Source organism: Octodon degus, unplaced genomic scaffold (genome assembly GCF_000260255.1).
Source record: "Octodon degus isolate 3935 unplaced genomic scaffold, OctDeg1.0 scaffold00043, whole genome shotgun sequence".
Classification (NCBI taxonomy): domain Eukaryota; kingdom Metazoa; phylum Chordata; class Mammalia; order Rodentia; family Octodontidae; genus Octodon; species Octodon degus.
Window position 1 is genome coordinate 9,335,690 of NW_004524619.1, and position 11,901 is coordinate 9,347,590.

Sequence of the window (11,901 nt, forward strand, 5' to 3'; positions counted from 1 at the left end):
CATTCTCTTAATGAATAGGATGATTCTTGTACAGCAATTAACCACTAGGAAGAATGTATGCAGTGTGTTAATTATTGAAACTGTCCTACCGATTTGATTTGCAACTGTCTCATTGCTATTTGTTTATCAATAAAATTACGGGGAAAAAAAATCTAAAAGCCTTGCAGTTTACAAATCATTTCTTCATTGCTATGTAGTATGGTGACACCTAGCGGCAGAAAAAAAATAGCAGCCAAGCAAAAGCCTGAAGAAAAAGATTTAACTTCCCTGAAGGTTATGGAAACTGCACCTTTGCTTGGGCAGGCGCCTCCAGTTCCGATATAAAAGTGTTTTCATGTTTTCTGGCATTACTGATACCACGTATAGCCTTGTCTTCTAAAACTTTGGCAACCTGAGTAGGAAGGAGAGGCGGGACCTTAATAAACCCTATTTGATCCAAAACACCCCCCCCCCCCATGGGCTGGCCAAATAGCTCAGCGGATTAAAATGCCTGCAAGCAGGCTCAGGGGCCGGGGGGATCCCCCGGGCCTGCAATGCCGGCCCCGCTCCCAGGGTGCACTGAGCTGGCAATTGAGACTGGGCATAGTGGTGCACACCTGTAATCCCAGCTCTTGGGAGGCTGAAACAGGCAGATCACTATGAGTCTGATCTAGTAGTGAGACCCTGAACACCCTGTAGACCCTTCCCTGAAATAAAATTTAAAAAATCACTGCCCTCATGGTCTGCGAGGGGTCTGAAGATGGCTGCTCCAAGAATACAATGGCTGTCGTCTAAGGCCTACAGCACCAGAGCCAGAGCAAGGTGCGTGGTCTAAGACAGGTTAGACCAGGACACAGCGTGGTCTGACACTGTGGAATCTGAAAAGGCTCCGGCGCCCCCCAATATTTCCTTCATCGCCTGCCTTAGTGCTCAGATTACCATCAATCTGTAGCTTTTTCAATTGGAATCTGAAAACTTCCTGGTGCCCTTCATAATATCTACTAAATGCAAATGACCTTGGTGTGGGGAATACTCTAAATCTTGCTGACATTCTGATAAAGGAAGGTGAATTCAAGCTGAGGGCGAATGACTATTAAAGAATCTGAAAGGGGATTAGATAGCAGATCGAACTAGATAATGCCCAGAGCTTCTCACATGCTCGCGGCATCTAGCTGATACCCAGACCCTGGTGACACAGCCAAGGGGAGGTAGGTACAACCTGGGAGGGAAGAAGTGGAACCAAAATGAGAGGAATAATGGCAGCCTTGTCACCCCACACCCACACTGCTTTACACACAGGGCTTCTGACGACCAATGCACGGTGTCTTTCCCAGCGCCACTTGTCATTTGCCAGCACTGGCTGGATGTCCTACAATTTGGTTCAATGCCAACCCCTTCTACTGGGATTTGCACCACATCCACACTTAAACCCCCTTTCTGATGTTTTGTTTGTTTGTTTGTTTTTCCAGGTACAGGGTCTCACTATGCAGCTTGGACTCGAAGTGAGTCTCCTGTCTCAGCCTCTCCAGGGCTGGAATTATAGGCGCAAACCACCACACCCAGTCTCAGTCACCAGAATGGCATGCCCAGGGTTCTGGGGTCAGCACAGCATGCAGTACCAGGTATCGAGCCTGCTTGTGCTCACCAGGCAGGCACTTAGACCACTGAGCTAGCTCCCCAGCCCTCTGATGCTGGTCTTAAATTGAAGGTTGTCGCTGGTGCTTCTGACTATCAACACTGGTTGGTTCCTGTGATTGTCTCATGTTTGATAATTTGCTAGGACAGTTTACGGAACCCAGAAAAATGTTCTACTTACTATTTCAGGTTTGTTTTGAAGTATCTGATAAGGGACACAAATGGGTCAGGCGTAAAGGTACCCAAGGTGAGGTTCTATCCTGGAGACAGCAGAGTAGCTTCTTTGGGGATGGAAGTATGGGAACAAAGTTTTGTGGCTAAGTAACATGGGGAGACACATTTGGGATAAGAGCATATCTAATCACATTCATTAATACAACAGTACAACCCTTTGATTTCATTTTGCCACGTTCTTTGCTAATCTCAACTGAAAAGTTCAGGTATTTTAGGACCAAACAATGTAGGATCTCGTCTCTCCTTGTTGTCTACTTACCACATCATGGTGGGATGTGACAGAGGTGGAAATCTAGCTCAAGCCAGGAGAGCAAGGTGGATTTCTCATGTTACACAGTTGGACTATTTCCTTATGTCTGTGTCACTCTGATACTTCTCCAAGTAATAGCCTTCATAAAGAGTGTGATATCCATTCTACCAAGATGGACGAACTGCTTTAGTAAAAACAAGTTAGTTGTTTCTGAAATCAGATGTTCTGCTCAGCAGTCACTTGTCATTATGCCCCAAAGATAGTCAGCACCCCCATAAACCTTCTAGATACCAACTACAGGACCAGAGGCTGCCCTAGGTCTACTTCCCTGTCTCAGTCAAAAGCACACTCCCTTCAGACAATTGTTATTTAATATATATTTGCTACCCTTGCCCCGAAACCTCCACAAGAATAGTGTATTTCCTGGCCCACTGAGGTTGGGCTTAGTCCCATAACTTGCTTTAATCAATGGAATTTTGGCAGACAAGACAAGCCAAGACTTGAAACATAATCCCAGGCTTGGGCTTTCCTCTTTTGTCTCTGTCATGGCCATGAGCAGGGCATCCCCTGGGTGCCAACTGCCCCTTTTAACCCAAGCCTCACAATGAACATATAGGGAACAGACCTGAGACTGACCCATAGTGAGAATCCAGCTTCGCTGAACGCAGAGCTTCAAACACCCAAACTTGATGTGATCCAGATGTTGTTGGAGATAACAAGGAGCTTAAACCAGTTATCCCCCTCTCTCTCTCCTTCTCTTCCCTCACGCCCCTACTTCACTGATGCAGGGGTCTCACCATGTTGCTGTGTTGCTCAGGGTGACCACTTCCCACTTCCTGCATTCAAGCAACTTCTACCTCCATCCCTGGAGTAGCTGTGCCCATTGGTACCTGCTACCACGCCCAGCTCTTGAGGCAGTTATTATAACTCTTTTCAGGGAGGAAAATACGCTTCAAATTAAAAAAAAATGAATCTAAGCAGACAAACAAAAACCAATTTTAAAAACTGGTACAAGATTCTATGGCTGGGGTGTAGCTAAGTGGTAGCATGCGTGAGGCCCTAGGTTCAATCCCCAGCAGAAAAGGAGGACAAGGGAAGAAACGTCTGAATTAAAAAAAAAATCATTGAAAAGATCACATATATAGTTAAACTGTTGAAAGTCAAGGATAGAGCAAAATCTCTTAAAAGACAAACCAAGATTTATAATCATTGATTTCTCATCAAGCAATGGAGGTCAAAAGGAACAGAACATCACTGAAGGACACGGGGAAAAACTGTTAACCCAGAATTCTACATACAGGGAAAGTACCCTCCAAGAAGGAAGGAAACAAAATTAAGGACACTCTCAGTCAGATAAAAGAAACTTAAGAAATTTCATTGCTAATAAACCTATACTACAAGCAATGCTAACGGAAATTCTTCAGGCCAAGGTGAAAACAATGCCACATGAAAACAGACATTCAGAAAGAATAAATGACATCAAGTGATAAATACAAAAATTTTCTTAATGTAAAAGTGACTAGTGCAAAAAGCAAAACTTGTACAGTGGGATGTATAACACACACTCATCTGTAGTTTCAGGTTTCTACATTTTTAAATGAAGTGGTACAATATTAACTCAAAATATACCACAAAGATAGGGATATATGTTTAATATCCAAAGCAAACACACATGCACATACACACGCACACACACATGCACACACATACACACGCACACACATGCACACACACATGCACACACGCACACACACACAAATGATACAGAGATACAGCTATAAAGCTAATGAAGATTATGTCAGCATTCTAAAATGCATTCAAATAATAATTTTTTTTAATAAGAAAGGAAGACCTGAAAATCAACAAAAAAAGCCGAGGTGGCAGATCTAAATCTAACTATAACAGAAGCTATACTAAATGTTAATAGTTCAAACCTGCACTGTCCAAAATGGTAACTATCCACCAAAATGTGCTATTTAAATTTAAAATAACTAAAATCAAAGGTTAAAACTTAAGCTTTTAGAGGCTGGGGAGATAGCTCAGTAGCATAGGTGCCTGCCTGGCAAGCACAAGGTCCTGAGTGCTATCCCTGGTACAAAACAAAAATAATTAGCTCTTCAGCCACGCTAGCCATTTAGTGCAATAGTTAAATGTAACTTGGGATTGGTGGTACACACCTGTAATTCCATGACTCAAGAGGTTGAGGAAGGAGAATTGTGGTGAGTTTGAGGCCCAGCCTGAACTCATAGTGAGTTTAAGGCCAACTGAACTACGTAAGTGAGACCATGTCTCAAAAATTAAAAATTGTTATATGTGTCTAATGGCTATCATACTGTGCATATAGAATATTTCTAACACTTCAGAAAGTCCTATTGGCCAGTGTTGGCCTAAACAGTCTAATTAAAAGATAGAGTTAATGGAAATAGATAGAAATGTGACTCCTAACTATATACTATCTAAAAAAAAATTGAAATATAAAGATACAGACAGGCTAAAAATACATTAATAGAGGGCCAGCCAGATACCTCAGTGGACTAAAGCACCTGCTTAGGCAGACGCAGGGACCGGGGTTCGATTCCCCATGTGCCATACCAGCTCCACCCCCAGGGCGTGCTGAGACAGTGATTGAGACTGGGCATGCTGGCACATGCTTGTAATCCCAGAGCTTGGGAGGCTAAAAAACAGGAGGATCGCTGTGAGTCGGATCTGTGTAGTGAGACCCTGTCAACCCTGTACTAAATACGTTTAAAAAAAGAAAGTACATTAGTAGAAAAAATACCATGCAACATAAGCACAAGGAGGCTACAATAGAGGTTATATTAAATAAAGTAGACTTTGAGGAAATAGTATTATGAGATTAAAAATGACACTTTGTAATAGCAAAAAAAAACATTAATATATCAGGATGTATAATCACAAATATGTATGTACCTAGGAATATAACTTTGAAATTCACAAAGCTAAAATTAACAGAATTAAAGGAGAAGATATATGGTTCCACAACCATGATTGAAGAATTTAACATCCCAATTTCAGAGGCTGGTAGAACAAAGGAACACCAAAGTCGGTAGAACAGAGTATCTTTCCAATACACTTTCCATTCTGACTTCATTGATATTTACAGAGCATGAAACCCGAATACTGATGAACATGCATCCTTTATAAGTGCACATGATACCTTCATTAAAGCAGGAGAGGGCTGTGGATGTAGCACCACTCAAGCCCCAGCACTCACACACACACAAACACGGAGGGTCACAAAAGAAGACTCAACAAATTTAAAAGAATTCAAGTAAGCGCCTGCTTAGGCAGATGCAAGGACCAGGGTTGGATCCCCAGCCTGCCGTGCAGGCTCTGCCCCCAGGGATGAGATTGAGACTGGGCGTAGTGGCACGTACCTGTAATCCCAGCCCTTGGGATGCTGAAAACAGGAGGATCACCGTGAGTCCAGTCTGTGTAGTGAAACCCTGTAGACCCTGTACTAAAAACATAAAAAAAAAGAATTCAAGTAATGCAAACTTTTGTTCTCTGTGATAGAATTAAATCAGAAATCACCAACAAAAGTCAGGTGTGGCAGCACACGTCTGTAATCCCAACACTCTGGAAAGTTGAGGGAGGAGGACCACTAGCTCAAGCCCAGGCTGGGCGATTTAAGAGATGTGGCAGTAACCTGCCTCGAAATAAAAAAGGGTGTGGGGAAGAAACTCTGGTGAGAACTCTGGGTTTAATTCCCAATACTCCAGCCAAAACAAGGATGAAGGAGAAAATAGAAAAGGAGAAGTGGAGAAAGAGAAGGAAGAGGTGAACAAGAGAAAGGAGGAGGAGAAAGGAAACACCAACAATATAAAATCTTTAAAACATTCAAATCTTTAAAAACAACATTGTTGATGGCACACATCTGAAGATGCTCACAGGGAAATTACACTGCAAAAGAACAATAATCTTAATGTCAAAGATTCCAGCTTAAGAAAATAGGAAAAAAGAGTAAGCAGGAAAAAAATAAAACAGGTAGAGAAAAGCTGAAATAACTGAAAACCACAAATAAAAGATTAACAAGGAAGAAACGGAGTTGGAGTTGCGGAGGATTGACACCTGGTGGTTAGCTTGTAACGCCCAGCTGAACTGAACCAGCGTGGCGCTGGGTGTGGGGGGCCCAGGTGAGGATTGCTTCCGCAGCAGCGCAAGAGGCACAACTGAAGAACAAAAAGGAGCAGCTGTTGAAAGCTGCCGGGAAGCTGTAGGAAGCCGCTGGGTTTCCTGGAAGAGCTTGTCACGCAGGCTTTCCTGATGAACTTGTCTGCTCTGTCATCCAAGGGGTGTGGGACCTGACTGCTGAGAACAGCTGCAGTTCACTTTGGGGCGCTCTCCTCCTCACTTAAAGCATGGTTGCCCGGCTCTGGAGGAGAACACAGTGCCCCGCTCAGTGTCCTGGGAAGGCTTGTCACGTGGGCTTTCCCGAAGGGAACTCCGCTGTTCTGCCAGCCTAGGGGCTCCGGTCCTCACTGTTGCTGAGGGCGGCTGTGGGACTTTTCGGGGAGCTCTGGTTCTTTGAGCACTGCTTCCTGGCTAAAATATAGATCCCTCATGCTTCGTCTCTGGCACAGACTTTCTACCTCCCACCACCCACTGACCTTGCAGCCTTTCCAACTCAGATCTATGAAACAGGCCTGCTGAGGCATCATTGTGGGCTCCAGGTTGATTCGGGGGGTGGGGTAGGCATTGTCACGGGCTCTAGGTCTTCAGCAGGACTCATGCAGGACACTGCCATGGGATCCTTGAGTCTTTCTTTGGTCTTTAGTGTGGGGACAGATTTTCTGCACTTTTTTGTAAATGGCTGTTTGGGTAACTATCATAAAATAATTCTATAAATTATGTGTCCTGTATGTCCCTCTTGTAAACCCAAAACTACAACAATAGTTATTTGCAAAGATCAATAAAATAGGTAAACCAGACTAATAAAAAAAGAAAACATGCAAATTACCAGGATCAGAAATAGAATACATTAAAAGGATAATAAGAAAATGTTACAAACAAATTACACTAATTTGATAATGAAATAGTAACGTTCTTTGAAAAAACACAATGTGGTCAAAAGACAATATAATGGCCAGGCATGGTAGTATGTGCCTGTAATCCCAGTACTCGGGAGGCTGAGGCAAGAGGATTTCTGTGAGTTTGAGGCCTGCACAGGCTATAAAATGAATTCAAGGCCAGCCTGAACTACACAGTGAAACCCTGTCTCAAAAAAGACAAATTTTTAATAACAACCAAAATCAAGGTTTACTGGAGAACAATGACCTCATCTTTGAAAAAAAAAAGATGACAAATGTCAATAGCTCTATATTAGAGTACTTGAGTATATTATCAAAAACTTTCTCATAAAGAAAATGCCAGGATTAGATAGTTTCACTTGTAAATTGTTCGAAATATTTGTTAAGAAATAACAAGGGTTAGCCAGATAGCTCAGTAGACTAAAGCACCTACTTAAGCAGACAAAGGGATCGGGGTTCAATCCCCGTGTGCTGTACCAGCCTCGCTCCTGGGGCATGCTGAGACAGTAACTGAGACTGGGTGTGGTGGTGTGCACCTATAATCCCACCGCTTGGGAGACTGAAAAAAGAAGGATTACTATGAGTCAGATCTGTATAGTGAGACCCTGTAGACCTTGTACTAAATGCATTTTTTAAAAAAAGAACAAGAAATAATACACAAAAACAAAAACATCAAATAAATTACATGAGCCAGAAGCAGAAGTACATACCTGTGGCCCCAGCTGTACAGGAGACCGAAGCAGGAAGCTTGCTTGAGCCTAGGAGTTAAAAGTGAAGCCAAGTCAACATAGTGAGACCCCATGTCACGAAAAAAGAAAAAAAGAAATGGAAGTGGGGAGAGAGAAATGTTATAAAACCTCTTTGAGCACTAGAAGAGAAAAAAATTTCCAAACTATTTCCTTTTTTTTCTTCAGTACCAGGGATCAAACTCAGAGCCTTGTGTTTACTAGGCAGACGTTTCCAAATTATTTCTTGAGAGCCCAATCTATATAAAATATGTGTGTGTTACATTCTATAACACACACACACACACACACACACACACAAATGGACCCCTTTATCCACAAGTTAAATTCTAAGACACTCAGTAGATCCTTGGAACCACCGATAGTGCCAAATCCTAATATTTGTGTGTATATATATTTGTCTGCCTAAATTTATAAGTTAAAATGTATCATATGCCACAATAACTAATAAGAAAATTATAATATACTGTAATGAAAATTACACAAGGAAGACAGTATGCAATGTGTTAATTATTGAAACTGTCCTACCAATTTGATTTGAAACTGTCCCATTGCTATTTGTCTGTCAATAAAATTATGGAAAAAATTTTTAAAAAAAGAATCTAAATTCAGATACATTTAAAAAAAGAAAATGACACAACAGGAAAATTAGAATAATAGAATGAAAATTAGAATAGCACGGTGCAATGGTGTTCTCTTTCAATGTATCTCACCATACCATCCTCACCCTTCTTAGGATGATGAAGCAGTAGGGTGCTCCCACACATGATCTGAAGCTAGGTGTGTGGCCAAGCTCATACCAGGCAATGTGACCATCACTTCTGCAGTCTGATATTCGGTATCAAACCAGCAGCACATGATTTTCTCATTCCTTCTTCACGATTCTGAGGATAGATTTTTGTTCTTACCGTAGCTCTTAGTAATCTTGGGATAGGATTGCTTTTTCTTTTTTTATATACTTGGTACAGGGTCTCACTATGCAGCTCAGACTCATAGTGATCCTCCTGTTTTCAGCCTCCCCGGCCCTGGGATTACAGGCATGCACCACCATGCCCGGACTCGGTCACTGACTCAGCACTCCCAGAGGCACCCTGCGCTTGCCTAAGCAGGTGCTTAGTCTGCTGAGCTATCTCACCAGTTGTGCTTTTTCTTTTCTTAATAAGTCAAGAACTTTAACCTTTTCACCCAAGGAAGTACTTTCTAGCTTGTCTTTGGCACCAATGCCCTTATAGTTTAGGACCATAATTAAGAGAAGAGTGATCTGACACAAACTCTGTGATACTTCAGCAGTGGGTCTAAATAAATAACCACTGTGGATAGATAACTTCTGAATAAAGAGCAGGTAGGGACACAGTATGGATAGGAGAATGAATCATGCTGATGTGGGATGAACTGGGACGGCCCAGAGATTTCATCCCAATACTCAGAAAGGTGCACAACTCCTACAGAAGAACTTCAGCTATGTCATACGCAATCACTACGTCGTTAGAATAGCATAAAGCCATCCAGGATAACTCTTTGGAAAAGGACTGTAGCCAACAGTGTCATCAGCTAGTGTGCGTCTTTGCTGCACAGCAATGGAAATGAAAACCAAAGCACAAATTGGCAAGAGTCAAGTTTTTAATTGGAAAATAAGAGAAAATGGTCAGTTTCCGGCATTAACAAAGATCAAGCTGAGGCAGGGTAGAAGAAATAGACAGGTAGAAAAAAGACAAGGTCAATCATGATGTTATAACTTACCCTTAAGAAAAGTGCAACTCAAGGACTGGGAAGATAGCTCAGCAGAATAAGCACTTGCCTGGCAAGTGCAAGGTCCTGAGTCCAATCCCCGGTACCACAAAAACAAAACAAAACTTCAACTCAGTATAAAATCAAGATGTCCAGTATTCGCCATATCTGTTTCTAATCTTTGCTCCTTAGGTTGGTTTGTTCTCCAAGTTTTGTTTATGTTCATGAAGCTTATTTGTACATTTCTTCTGGGCCCATCATAAACAAATCCCTTAAATGTACTACTATAAATCCATAGATTTAACAAATTAACAAGGCAATGGGAAGCAATCTCACTTAAGTAAGATGAAGAAACAGATCCAAAGATCCAAAGGGCTCAGAAAATGTTTTCAGGTAAAACATCTGAAATCATGCATCTTAAGACACACACACACACACACACACACACACACACTACATATCCCCAACCCCAGACCAGAGTGCATGTTTCTCTTGAAGGTCCTGACTATTTTCTCAGAGTATACACTTCTTTAATTGTGCTAATAAAATCTGTCGATGCCTCTCGCTGATGCACCCTGAAGTCCTTTCTCTGACTGATGGTCGAGATGCATTGACATCTCCAGCTGTTCGGCAGCAAACCTGGTCCTTTATAAACAGGGAAAGGACTCCAGCTGGAGCAGCTGGAGGGGGCACATTCTGATGAAATGCTTCAGACCAGCCTATTTACAAATAAACAGGTCAGATTGTATAGGTTTTCTCCAGCGGAGTCTACTTGCTCTTTACCTCAGTTCTGCTTTTGCAAGATGGCTCTGGGAAGACTGGGCGTGGTGGCACGCGCAGTAATCTCAGTGCTTGGAAGGCTGAAAACAGGAAGATCGCTATGAGTCCAATCTGTGTAGTGAGATCCTGTAGACCCCGTACTAAATACATAAAAAACGAAAAAACGAACAAACAAAAGACAACTAAAAAGATGGCTCTGGGAGATTGCTTTAGGGCAATTCAGTCTCCATGACGTCATTGTTTTTTGTTTGTTGTTTTTGTTTTGTACTCACAATGGAACTCAGGACCTCGTGCTTGCCAGGCAGGTGCTATGCTGCTGAGGTGTCTCCCCAGCCCTAAGATCATTGTTTTTGAGAAGTTTCTTGAGGGCTTGGGATATAGCTCAGCAGTGTAAGTGTCTGCCTGGCAAGCACAAGGTCCCAAGTTCAATCCCCAGTACTGCAAGAAAAAGAGAAGTGTCAATCTTGGAGCCCTGTTGAATCCAAGGAGACCATAGGTTTAAGACAATGGAGACTTCTGAAAGTAGCTGAAAGTCCCTATAAATCTTTTGCCTTGGGTCCTAATTCTTGAAGGAGGATGAAATAGGTTATGTACATTCAGGACTAATCAACTTTGTAATGCCAGGTTTTGCACAGACACCCCCTAAATGATTAACATGCACTGCTGAGAAGGGACCTGACACAAAATTTTAAGGCAATAAAAGAGAAATAATAAAGGTACAGATGCCAAGTTTTATGGAGTTTGCAGTTACTCACTGGGCAACTGCAGGCCTTCTAGGTCCCTGTTACAATGAGAGGTATACATTATTAAAAGGATACATTAAATTAATTATATAATCTTACATTCTAGCACAGATCAGTAACTGGTGTTTATAATGATAAAAACTGTGTTAAAAAGATCAAATGACAAATAATGTACTGCTTCCATCCCCACAAGTCATGATAAATCAGTTTTTTTATTTATTTTTTGCCATAATTTTATTGATAAACAAATAGCAATGAGACAGTTTCAAATCAAATCAGTAGGACAGTTTCAATAATTAACACACTGCATACATTCTTCTTAGTGGTTAATTGCTGTACAAGTTGCAGACTTGATATCCTATTTACAAACACCATTAGAACAAATCATTCTATTCATTAAGAGAATGTAACTATGTATCTATCCTAACCACTTGAATACACAGATACAAAATGGACATTCATCTGTATACCCTTTTTTTGTTAAGTTCCGTAATTTGAATATTGTAGGTGTGTAAACTCAGCAAAATATTCTAAAAGAGTCCAGTAGCCCATAATAGTATTGGGTCTTCGGCTTAACTGGCAATGTCACAAATTGTTGACCTGAGTCCCCCACAGCTCAACCTAACAGTATGGCTTTACTTCTCATATTTCGTTTTTATACTTTTCTACTGGATGGTTAAGACCAAGGTAAAGCAGGACCTATGCAACAAGAGTTGTAGCTTTTGGGTCTGAGAAGGTCAGTGAAATCCCCTCAG